The 13,596-nt window shown below is 40.1% G+C and overlaps 1 protein-coding gene across 1 annotated transcript in view; it reads left to right on the top strand.

Annotated features, from left to right (window-relative positions):
• Positions 1 to 13,596, top strand: part of ZNF484 (zinc finger protein 484) — a 358,371-nt gene that overhangs the window by 95,386 nt on the left and 249,389 nt on the right. The gene's annotated exons all lie outside the window — the stretch shown is intronic.

The raw sequence follows: 13,596 nt of genomic DNA, 5'->3' as shown, positions 1-13,596 counted from the left end.
ATGTATCCCCAAATATATGGATGGTCACAATAAAGGGGAAAAAAATTAAATGGACCTACAATACTCAGAGAGAGAAAGGAGAGCGAATGTTTCCCTAAGTCTCCATATTTTGGTTTCAAGTGTGTTATCTCTGTCAATATCACCACTAAGTGTGCCAAATGTGTTTATTCTCCTCGCCATCCCTGCTCCTTGTTTCCTCCTCACACTCCAATCTTCCTGACTTTTTCTGTTTAGACACAGCTGCCTCTCTTACATCTCTTGATTTTCTAATGAATTATGTTTTATTAATCACAACGATCCAGTTTATTTAGAAACCATCATCTATGGTGCAAAAACGTGAGTTAACAACCATCATGATTTTTATTCTCCCTCAACAGAGCAATAAAGATGATTAAGGAGGTTTCTTCCAGATATTCCATTTTCTAAAAGAAAAAAAATATTTCTGGACACAACTATATTGAGAAATCAGACTCTGGCTAATGCCCACTCTTTTAAAGGAGATGCACAGTTCATTTTCTGTTCAGAAAAAAAGTAACATTGATTAGTGACAGTCAAATAGCCAGTGGGCTAGAATTTGCTGGGGTGGGGTTGGCGGTGAGGGCGGAGAACAATATTTTAGTCAGATTTTATATTTTAGCTATCTTACCACTTACCTTTAAAGCTTTTTCAAAGAATATAAAGTTTGCTAGAGGAGCTATCACTTTTAACTCAAAATTCGTTGGAGAATTTTGGCTTACTAGATGAATGATAACATCATGAGGAAATCACAGGCATTTTGTGCATTGGACAGGTAAGTTTATGATGCAGTGAGTGAAGGGTGCTGTATTAAGCAAGGTACTTGGCCTACAGTGTTTAGAGTACAGTTAATGGGACAAGGGAATGGAGTTGGGACCTGGTTCTTGGTTCCAACTCAGGCAGGCACAGAGGTTCTCTGTGCTTCAATGGAGTTGGGCAAATGCAGACCCAGAATTTCTCTGTGATGGGCAGGATGGGCTTTATAGCTCCCCATTTCACTTTCAACCCCAATTAGATAACTGGACATCAATGGAGCAGCAGTCTAGATGTGGCCAATGTAAACCTACAGTGGTTAGCAATGATCACAAAGGTGGAGGAGGCCGAATTCTGATTGCTTTCGCTTTGCAGTTTTTAATTTTAACTCTACATGTGCTGGGTCTCTATTTCTCTCTGGAGAAGGGAACGGCAACCCATTCCAGTATTCTTGCCTTGAGAATTCCGTTGACAGAGGTGCCTGGGGTCTACAGTCCATGGGGTTGCAAAGAGTCAGATACAACTACGTGACTCACACACTAAGGCATAGCTACATAGCCCGTGGAGAACTCCATGGTTTTTCCCATTAGACCATGTAGGACTCAAAAACTGGTGACCAAAGAGCCAAATCTGGCCAACAGACATTTTCTGATATTTACACAATGCTTAAAGTGTCTTAAATCCTTGTAGCTCAGTCAGTAAAGAATTTGTCTGCAGTGCAGGAGATCCGGGTTCAATCCCTGGGTTGGGAAGATCTCCTGGAGAAGGAAATGGCAACCCATTCCTGTATCCTTGCCTGGAAAATCTCATAGACAGAGGAACCTGGTGGATTGCAGTCCATGGAGTCGCAAAGAGTCGGGCACGACTGAGCAACTAACACTGCTGCTGCTAAGTCACTTCAGTTGTGTCCAACTCTGTGCGACCCCATAGACGGCAGCCCACCAGGCTCCCCCGTCCCTGGGATTCTCCAGGCAAGAACACTGGAGTGGGTTGCCATTTCCTTCTCCAATGCATGCAAGTGAAAGGTGAAAGTGAAGTCGCTCAGTCGTATCCGACTCTTAGCGACCCCATGGACTGCAGCCTTCCAGGCTCCTCCGTCCATGGGATTTTCCAGGCAAGAGTACTGGAGTGGGGTGCACACAATGTTTTAAAATAAGGAGGTTACATATTTTTAAAACTTAGAATTTTCAGCTTCACTTGAAAAACTTTTGGCAGCCCTGGGACCAAGCACTGCTGGCAAAAGTCAGTTAGAGCTAAGTAACAGTATCTCCTTTAAATGGACCATGTATTTTAGAATTTGTTACAGAGCTGTCTAAACAAACCTGGACCTGCAGGCTTCTGAGTCTGTAGCCCTTGATTTGCAGGCAATCAGCATTTGCTGTTGTTGTTGTTTAGTCACTAAGTTACGTCCAACTCTGCAACCCCCATGGACTGCAGCACGCCAGGCTCCTCTGTCCTCCGCTATCTCCCAGGGTTTGCTCAAATTCATGTCTGTTGAGTCAGTGATGCTATCTAACCATCTCTTCCTCTGCTGCCCTCTTCTCCTTTTGTCTTCAATTTTCCCCAGCATCAGGGTCTTTTCCCTCATTAACAATCAGTATTACAAATATAAATAGACAACCTAGGATTTTATTAAGCACCACAGTAGTCAGGTGCTGAATGCTTATCACACCAGTTTTTTCAATGGAAAACTTACTAATCTTGCAAAATTATATATTGTTCCATTTTACAGGTGAAAAAACAGACTTGGTTCAAGTAACTTGCCCAAGTGGAAAGTAGAGATGTCTTAATTCGTAGTTCAGGTTTCTTTCCGTGACTCAGGTTAGGCTGTGCTCTTGAAGGGGTTAATTCTAAACTCATTGAAAATGCTCCTCTGAGAAAGAATGACCCATAATTCATGACTGTCAATAGTGTTAGGAAAATGCATCTGCTTAATATAAAGCCCATTTTTAGATTTTTATTTTGAAACCATTTTAGATTTAGACAAAGTTGTGAATCTGTCACCCAGTTTCCTCTAATATTAACATCTTACATAATCAGGTACAGTTACCAAAACTGTATAATAAAATTGATACAATAAAATTAACTGCAGATTTTGTTCTGATTCCTCCAATTTTTCCACTATTTTTTTTTCCTGTTTTAGGATCCAATCCAAAGTACTACATTGTATTCATGTAATTTAGATGAGATATATGTATATATGTGTGTGTGTGTGTAAATATATATCCTTAGTTTCCTTCAGTCTATGACAGTTTTTCAGTCTTTCCTTGTCTTTTGTGACCTTAACATTTTTAATGGGTAGTGGTCAGGTATTTTGTAGAGTGTTCCTGAATTTGATTTGTCTGCAATTTCCTTGTGACTAGACAAGCAGAACTTTCTGGAGTTAAGGGAAGTATACCACAGAGATGATGTGCCCCTCTATCTTATATAAGAGGACATGTAATGTCAACACTGCTTATTACTAGGGATGTGAACCTTGTTCATATGGTTAAGGGTGCTATTTATTTCTCTACTGTAAATTTACTATTTTCTTCTCAGTCACCAAGTCATCCAAAACTCAAGGGGAGAGGAATTGAGCTTCATTCTCGGGTTGGGGGTGAGTAATCAACAATTTATGGTCATAAGTTAAAATTACCACAATAATTACTAAATTTTTGGAGAGGCTTTTTGAGGCTTTACAAATACCCTGTTTCTTCTTAAAGTTTCCTCCACTAATTTTATCATTCATCAAAGGATTCCACCTGAGACAGCTATGTGGTATTCTTATGGTGATATTTCAATTCCCCTCATTCCTTCTACATTTATTCATTGGAATTCTTCTAAAAGGGATGATTTTCCCTTTATCCCATTTATTTATTTCACTAATTTATATGAGATTCATCCTTTGGGTTATAACTAATAACATGTTATTTATTTTGTTGCCCAAATTGTTCCCAGTTTTGGATATTGGAAGCTCTTTCAAGTTGGTCTCCCATCTTTCTGCAATTCCCTTCACTTTTTAAAAGACTTTTCTTACTTCTTGGCATTACAAAATGCTCAGTAGCAGGGAGTTTAATAGGTAACACGTGCCCAAGGTTTATTTACCAGAGGTCAGTGCTCTGCATACGAGGGTGGCAAGGCAGTGTGGTAAATGTGAGAGAAGCAAGGTGAGTGAGTAAGTGAAAGTCGCTCAGTCGTGTCTGACTCTTTGCGACCCCAATGGCAATTTTTCTCTTGAAAGAAAGAGAATAGAAATTTTTAGTTTTTTAACTTCTTATTTGGAAAAAAAAAAGTCAAGATTGTGAAATGTTACAAGAATAGTTTTGGTCTAGTTACCAAGCCTCCCAGTTTAAGCCCACAGAGACACAGGGATTCTCAGGATTGAGAGCATAGGTTGGACCTGGGTAAATCCAACAAATGCCCTTGCAGAGAATAATTATATTTTCTGATGACAGAAACTAAGTAGTCTTTATTTTTTCTAGGGTAGGTGAACTTTTCCCTAAATGAGTGAGGAAAGTGGTTCAAATTGTGGGAGGTGATGACAGGACTTTTGGAATCAGACAGCATAGGTTCAATGCTCAGCACCAGTGTTTACTGGTTCTGTGATTTGAACAAAAACTTAAACTTTCTAAACCTGTTTTTTGCATGATAACAGGACTTTTGGAATCAGACAGCATAGGTTCAATGCTCAGCACCAGTGTTTACTGGTTCTGTGATTTGAACAAAAACTTTAACTTTCTAAACCTGTTTTTTGCCTGATAACAGGAAATAAGATCTACTTTCTAGGGCTATTTATATAATTAAATGAGATAATTTTCCAGATCTCATTAGCAACTGCAATGCACGATTCGTCACCTGCTGCTACTTCTGTGTGATGTCAATATCTGATGAATGAACAGACCAGGGACCGTGAAATCCACAGGTCAGGGTAGATTCATGACTTTCCCTGTTTTTAACTCTGTGGCTGGGGGTAAGTCATTAAACTTCTTAGACTTACTTTCTTATCCACAAATACAGAAATAATAAAACCTACCACAATATTTTGTGGGCTAAATGAGACATTTGGTACTGTACTTGATGCAGATGGATAATCTGAATATAGATGAAAATGATGAGGATGTTTTCCCATGAGCCAGTTATTATGTTAAGTATTTTAGATCTAATCTCATTTAATTCTCAGAACAATCTTTTTTGGTATGAGAACTTTAAGTTTTAGAATGGTTGTAGAAATTTCCCAGGGTTACATGGACTCAAGGCCACTTCTTTATTTAATTAACTACTTGCCTAATAATTATTGATACTCCTTCTTCATGACTTACTGTCATTCCAATTAATTCAGATAAGTCCCAGAGGAAATAAGAGGACCGAATTTTTATGAGCACATTCAATACAAGTGTTATTTTCTTATTAGTCTTCTCTTACTTAAAATCGTTAGCTAGCTCAGAATTCACTTGTCCCGTCCCAGGCAGTCTTTTATTTCACCTATGCCTTTTCTTAAGACCCAAATATCATCAGTTCAGCTCAGTTGCTCAGTTGTGTCTGACTCTTTATGACGCCATGGACTGCAGCACGCCAGGCCTCTCTGGCCATCACCAACTCCATCCAGTCAGTGACGCCATCCAACCGTCTCATCCTCTGTCATCCCCTTCTCCTCCTGCCTTCAATCTTTCCCAGCATCAAAGTCTTTTCAGTTGAGTCAGTTCTTTGCATCAGGTAGCCAAAATATTGGAATTTCAGCTTCAGCATCAGTCCTTCCAGTGAATATTCAGGACTGATCTCCTTTAGGATGGACTGGTTGGATCTCCTTGCAGTCCAAGGGACTCTTAAGGGTCTTCTCCAACACCACAGCTCAAAAGCATCAATTCTTCTGTGCTCAGCTTTCTTTGTAGTCCAACTCTCACATCCATACATGACTACTGGAAAAACCATAGCTTTGACTAGACAGACCTTTGTTGGCAAAGTAATGTCTCTGCTTTTTAATATGCTGTCTAGGTTGGTCATAACTTTTTTTCCAAGGAGCAAGTGTCTTTTAATTTCATGGCTGCAGTCACCATCTGCAGTGATTTTGGAGCCCAGAAAAATAAAGTCAACCACTGTTTCTACTGTTTCCCCATCTATTTGCCATGAAGTGGTGGGACCAGATGCCATGATCTTCGTTTTCTGAATGTTGAGTTTTAAGCCAACTTTTTCACTCTCCTCTTTCACTTTCATCAAGAGGTTCTTTAGTTCTTCTTCACTTTCTGCCATAAGGGTGGTGTCATCTGCATATCTGAGGTTATTGATATTTCTCCTGGCAATCTTGATTCTAGCTTGTCCTTCATCCATGATGTACTCTGCATATAAGTTAAATAAGCAGGGTGACAATATAAAGCCTTGGTGTACTCCTTTCTCTATTTGGAATCAGTCTGTTCCATGTCCAGTTCCAACAGTTGCTTCCTGACCTGCAACACAGATTTCTTAAGAGGCAGGTCAGGTGGTCTGGTATTCCCATCTCTTTCAGAATTTTCCAGAGTTTGTTGTGATCCACATGGTCAGAGGCTTTGGCATAGTCAATAAAACAGAAGTAGATGTTTTTCTGGAACTCTCTTGCTTTTTAGTTTTCAATACCAATGCATTTTATTCTATTGCTTATGTTAAAGAGGAGAATTATTCCTCTTTATCTATGTTTTTATCAACACTTGGAAAATGAAAAGATCAATACAGTAAACCTGATATATATTTTTAAAGGTTGGGAATCACTTATTCCTAAGAGTTTCTTATGAAAAAAATAACTCTTTTATGTGAACATTTCCAGTTAGCTCAGTGGGTAAAGAATCTGCCTGCAATACAGGAGATGAGAGTTCGATTCGATCCCTGGGTCAGGAAAATCCCATGAAGGAGGAAATAGCAACCCCTCCTATAGACAGAGGAGCCTGGGGGCCTACAGTCCATGGGGTCACAGAATCAGATATGGCTGAGCACAGGACAACATGGCCATGATATCTATTTAAATTTGCTGCCCCTGATTTTCGAGCCATTGGAGGTGGGGGGAAACATAGCTATCTAGGTGTCAAGAAAAGGTAATTGTCTTATACTCTCCTCTGTCCATGGAATTTTCCAGGCAATAGTACTAGAGTGGATTGCCATTTCCTTCTCCAGGGGATCTTCCTGATCCAGGGATCGAACCCAGGTCTCCTGCATTGTAAACAGATGCTTAACCGTCTGAGCCACCAGGGAAATCCTCTAGGTGTCAAGAAAAAGTAATTATCTTATATTCTTAGAGAATCTCAGGATTGTTGTTGTTTCGTTGCTAGGTTCTGTCTGAGTGTTTTGTGACCCCATAGACTGTAGCCTGCCAGGACCCTCTGTCCTTGGGATTTCCCAGGCAAGAATATTGAAATGAGTTGCCATTTTCTTATCCAGTGGGTCTTCCCAACCCAGGGATCAAACTCACGTCTCCTGCATTAGCAGGCGGATTCTTTACCACTGAGCCACCAGGGAAGCCCTAATACTGGAAATTAAAGAAGACTTTAGGAGCACACACATAGATTCATCTAAAGGGTCTATTCCTCTCTAATCTGCATACACCATGAGGTGAAAGTAGCAAGTTGAAATATAAAAGGAATGAGGGTAAAGATCTAAACTTGGGTTTATTTTAAAAAAATCAATTTCAGAAGAACATAATGGAAACAACTGAGTTTGAAAAATTTCTCAGTAAAAGATAAGATCTTAATCTCAAAGATCTTTCAAAATGACTCAGGAGTTTTCAGCTACCTGATGAGTTTATGTGTCCGGACATTCCTTAGCATTTTTTATCCCTGTGACTATCTAAGCAACACTGATCTGTCCCATAGTAGATTACAGTGGTTTTCCCTTCTTCCTGACTCCACTCAGAGAACAACTTAGGAAAGTAATGCCTTTTCAGTCTCACTGAACCTACAGGGGCAGCACTACAGATGTAGTTGATGAGACATATGAGGATGCAGAGAAAGTAACTATCAGTGCTTAGGTTTCCCATTAGCACTCCTAGGGAAAGCTGGACACCTTTAATTTTCTGTCCCCTGCCTCATTTTGATATTTTCCTAAAAAGTGTTTTTCTAAAGTTACTGTTAATTCTGTTTCTTGAGGCTAAAAATGAGAAGAGCTACTACCATGCTGCTTATAGCACGGTATATGATGCAATAGATGTAACACAAGTGAAAATAAAGGAGTACAGGAGGCATAGCTCATCTAAAACAAAACGTATCTCCTCAAATGTAAATCCTTACAGGCTATCATGATCCTAAATGCTGAAGCTCACATTTTCCAGCAGTTTCTAGCAAAACAAGCAGATTATGAAGTAACATGGGAGGATTGAGTCCAAACTTTGGCAGAGTAGAAACTGTCAACTTTAGTAAGACAATCACTTCTTAAACATATTGGACATTATTTAGTGAATGGGATTATAAAATCTGACCAAAAGGATCCCCAAATATATGTTTCCTCCCCATGATGTGAAGGTGAAACATAACCAAGAACTTTTGCTAACGTGTTCTCTGTACTTTGTCCAACTCTGGGCCTTGAACAAACACGGAAGCATCTTATCCCTTAAGTATAAGGCTTTCCAGTTCTGACAGCTCATCAACAGAGATAAATAAACCTTAAATAATCTGAGCCAAGAAAGAGTAAAACATTTGATACCATTTATAAAGTAAAGAGGTGCTGTCACTCAGCCATGTCCAGCTCTTTGCAACGCCATGGACTGTGGGCCGCCAGAACTCCTCTGTCCATGGAGATTCCCAGGCAAGAATACTGGAGTGGGTTGCCATTTCCTACTCCAGGGGTTCTTCCTGACTCAGGGATTGAAATTGTGTCTCCTGCATTGGCAGGAGGATTCTTTACCACAGAGCCACCTGGGAATCCCTAAAGATGATAAGAGCTTATTTAGGTGATGGTTCAAATTCATTAACATTTTTTGATCTTTTACCAGGGATAGGGCAATAGACTGTGAGCTCCCTGAGGGCAGGCATGTGTTGTGTTGGTAGATGAACATTTGGGGCATGAATGGAAGTGTTTTAGGTGATTCCCTCTACATTACCACAACTAATCTCTAGTTTATGGATAATGAAACTGTGGCTCAGAACAGCTGAAGGAGTTATTGCCCAAAGTTACAGCAGTAACAGTTCTCTGTCCTCCTTCTTAGCTCCTTGGCCATCCTCTAGGTATGGTGAATGGGGCCAGAACCAAATTTGTGTTTGGTAGGCCACTGTACCTGTATGTTATCTAGTAAGTGAGGTGAAGGTTGGTGGGAAGTTTCAACCCCGTTGCTGCTGGGATGACAGCAAGAGCCACTCTGGTCAGTGAGGATGGTGTTTGCACATGCAGGTTTGGAGGCAAGAAAGTGGCTGCTCAGAGAGACTGGCAGGGAGAAGGGAGACAAAGTGAAATAGTACAGGATGCCCTGCAGAGAGAGGCTGTGGAGGGGGTTTTGAGAAAAGGAAGAGAGATGTAAAGCTAAAGTCTTAGATAGAGAACACATCCCTTAAGAGAAGCAACCAGGGAGCTGTCAGACAGCACGCAGTTGAAAACCCTCTTTTCTTCAGCAAGCACAGTGTTCACCTCCATCTTGAATGTGATGTCTTGAAGCAGAGCATGTGCTCTGCAAATGACCATGTCTTTCCTGCTCCCTGTTGCTTGGGTCTAGTGGCTTCACTCCCCTAGGAGTAAAGGGAGCCTGGCTTGACCCGTGAGAATATCTGAGTATGACCCTTGTTCAAGTCCTCCCAAATGTCACAGCCTCAGAAGTGCTTTCTGACACAAAGGGAAACAGTGCTAGCATGCATCAGATTCTTCAGAGCCTGCTGCTTGAATTCCCAAAGGCTCACCCTGATTTAATTTATTCCTTGGATGTGTAGATATCACCCTGCTTTCAGCTGTTTCTCTTAACCTAACTCTTAATTACACAACTGAAATGTTTTTTGAAATAAATCTTCAAATTGCACCTTTTTGCACCAATCGCACTTTTTTTCTGAATGGAATGAATGTGAAATGACATAATGATGTGAGCAGTCTATGTTCCTGCATAGGCCTCTTTTTTAAAAATAAAAATCTCTTTAGAAAAAAATATTGTAAATATCAAGAAAAGAAGTTAGTGAACAAACTATCCTTTTTCTGAATACCAGATACCTAATATAAACTTGAAATCTGGGGGGACATTTTGTCATAAAAGAATCTGTGAATAAATCTTGCGTTACCTTCTGTCTACTTTAGTTGCAAGTCTGCATTAACACTTTCTTCCCAGGTGAAAGCAAGTGGTATTTTCTTATCTAGTGTTTATAGAGGCAGAGATCACATCAAGAGAGTGAGAGGCCTTAGATAGCTTGAACTAAATTCACAGGAAACCTAATTGCCCACACTCTATACTCTAATTCTATGAATGAAAATTTGATATGCTATATACTTGTTAAAATCTGATATATTCTTTTATTAACAACTCTTTTAACGTCAAGTGATCAGGAATTTATCAGAAATATGTGCATTGAATCCTATAGCCAAGGACAGAAAACACATGGGAAATATACCCTTATAAAACAGAACATGCTCCCGTCAGGCTGCAGAATGGGCCTTGCTCTATTCTTTTTTTTTTTTTTTTCTACTCTTAAGACTCAGGGTCAGAGAGAAACTGGAGAAACTCTAGGGTACAGCACCTCCCCTCATGTTCCTGGCACAGTTTTGTCTGAGTCATTTGTGACTACAGAAATGACCAGATGACTAGAAGATGGGTCTAGGAGACAAAATAGGAGTGGATTTGGAAAAAAAACTTTATGGAATACTTAAAGCTGCCTTCAGTTCCAGAAAAGTCAAGCTTCTTTCTACTTTAAGACATTTATACATCCCTCTAAGTGGGAAGGTCTTGCCACCTCTCTGGTACAGAGAGTGAGAGTGTTAGTCACTCAGTCATGTCTGACTCTGTGCGACCCCATGGACTGTAACCCACCAAGCTTTTCTGTCCATGGGATTCTCCAGGCAAGAATACTGGAGTGGGTTGCTATTCTCTTCTCCAGGGAATCTTCCTGACCCAGGGATCAAACCTGGGTCTGCTGCACTGCAGGCAGATTCTTTACCCTCTGAGCCACCAGGGGAGCCTCTGACTGGTACAGGTGTTAGTCTATATTAAAAATATAAATAAAATATTCTGAATTATTCTGTATTGTAAATATTATGTTATATTAATAAATTACACATTTTATAATATAAAATATTATAATTATATGTCTATATTATAGAATTATAATTATTCTATATTATAAATGCAAAATAATAAATGGATTACTTATTCCCTGAAACCTTTTCTAAACTTCTCTCTCACTCTCAATCCTCTGGGCTGCCCACCTAGGCAATTCAGCTTGCATGGGATCACCGGCACTCTGTAGTGAGGGAGTGAAGGTCAAGGTCCTTTCTAATCTCCAGCTGGAGACAAAGCTTTTCTCTGAGTAAGCACTCACCAGTAAGTAGAAAAGGATTTGTTTTACAGTCTTTTCATCTACTTGCCCCTAAAAGCCACTAAGATCTGAAAAATGAGCAATGTTTAGGTAAAAAGTAAATTTTTTTAGTATTAAACATGTATATTTTCATGGGACATACACACACATGCTACACGAACTTGCTCTGGATATGCTCAAATCCAAAATAGTCACCATTTCTTGTGATGAGGATTAATAGAAATAGAGGGCATGCACTTTTAAGATGGACAGACCAAGATCTAAATTTTTGCTCTTTCATGTTCAGTTATGAGGCTATAGGCAAATTCTGTCTCTCAGTTTCTTCATCTGAACCATCATGGTTCAGATGAAGAAACTTAGAGAGTTTAAGACATTTATACATCCCTCTGTCTGAACTGTTGTGAGGATCAAATGGGACAATGTGTAAGAAATGCCTATTATATACTATATGCTCAATAAATGATAGTTGTTCAATCGCTCAGTCCTGTCCAACTCTTTGCGACCCCATGGACTGCAGCATGCCAGGCTTCCCTGTCTTTCACCATCTCCAAGATCTTGCTCAAACTCATGTCCATTGAGTCAGTGATGCCATCCACCATCTCGTCCTGTTGTCCCCTTCTCCTCCAGCTTTCAATCTTTCCCAGCATCAGGGTCTTTTCTAAATGAGTTGGCTCTTCGCATCAGTTGGCCCAAGTATTGAAGCTTCAGCTTCAGCATCACTCCTTCCAATGAATATTCAGGGTTGATTTCCTTTAGAACTGACTGGTTTGATCATGCAGTCCAAGGGGCTCACAAGAGTCTTCTCCAACACCACAGTTCAAAAGCATTAATTCTTTGGCACTCAGCCTTCTTTATGGTTCTACACTCACATCCATACATGACTACTGGAAAAACCATAGCTTTGACTATATGGACCTTTGTTGGCAAAGTAATGTCTCTGCTTTTTAATATCTTTAATATCTGCTTTTTAATATTTTTAATTAAAGTCTCTGATGTCTAGGTTAGGAGAAGGCAATGGCACCCCACTCCAGTACTCTTGCCTGGAAAATCCCATGGATGGAGGAGCCTGGAAGGCTACAGTCCATGGGGTTGTGACTGAGTGACTTCACTTTCACTTTTCACTTTTCATTTTTTTGCATTGGAGAAAGAAATGGCAACCCACTCCATTGTTCTTGCCTGGAGAATCCCAGGGACAGCGGAGCCTGGTGGGCTGCCGTCTATGGGGTCTCACAGAGTCAGACACGACTGAAGCGACTTAGCAGCAGCAGCAGCTGTCTAGGTTGGTCATAGTTTTTCTTCCAAGGAGCAAGTGTCTTCTAATTTCATGGCTGCAGTCACCATGAACAGTGATTTTAGAGCCCAAGAAAATAAAGTCTGTCACTGTTTCCATTGTTTTCCCATCTCTTTGCCATGAAGTGATGAGACCGGATGCCATGATCTTAGTTTTTTAATGTTGAGCTTTAAACCAGCTATTTCACTCTCCTCTTTTACTTTCATCAAGAGGCTCTTTGGTTCGTCTTCAATTTCTGCCATAAGGGTGGTATCATCTGCATACCTGAGATTATTAACATGTCTCCCAGCGATCTTGATTTCAGCTTGTGCTTCATCCAGCCCAGCATTTCACATGATGTACTCCGCATATAAGTTAAATAAGCAGGGTAAGAATATATGCCTTGATGTACTCTTTTCCCAATTTTGAACCAGTCTGTTGTTCCATGTCCGGTTCTAACTGTTGCTTCTTGACTTGCATACAGGTTTCACAGGAGGCAGATAAGGTGGTCTGGTATTCCTATCTCCTTGAGAATTTTTCACAGTTTGTTGTGATCCACACAGTCAAAGGCTTTAGCATAGTCAATGAAGCAGAAGTAGGTGTTTTCCTGAAATTCTCTTGCTTTTTCTATGATCCAACAGATGCTGGCAATTTGATCTCTGGGTTCCCTTGTCTTTTCTAAATCCAGCTTGAACTGAAAGTTCTCAGTTCATGTACTATTGAAATCTAGCTTGGAGACTTTTGAATACTACCTTGCTATTGTATGTGAAATGAGTGCAATTGTGTGGTAATTTGAACATTATTTAGTATTGTCCTTCTTTGGGATTGGAATGAAAACTGACTTTTTCCAGTCTGGTGGCCACTGCTGAGTTTCCCAAATTTGTGGCATGTTGATTGCAGCACTTTAACAGCATCATCTTTTAGGATTTGAAATAGCTCAGCTGGAATTCCGTCACTTTTACTAGCTTTGTTCATGGTAATGCTTCCTAAAACCCACTTGATTTCACATCCCAGAATGTCTGGCTCTAGGTGAGTGCTCACACTATGGTGGTTATCTGGGTCATTAAGAACTTTTTTTGTATAGTTCTTCTGTGTATTCATGCCACCTCTTCTTAATCT

Source organism: Capricornis sumatraensis, chromosome 6 (assembly GCF_032405125.1).
Source record: "Capricornis sumatraensis isolate serow.1 chromosome 6, serow.2, whole genome shotgun sequence".
In the NCBI taxonomy this organism is placed as follows: domain Eukaryota; kingdom Metazoa; phylum Chordata; class Mammalia; order Artiodactyla; family Bovidae; genus Capricornis; species Capricornis sumatraensis.
Note: the sequence above shows the minus strand (reverse complement) of the source record. Positions and strands in the feature narration are given on the sequence as shown.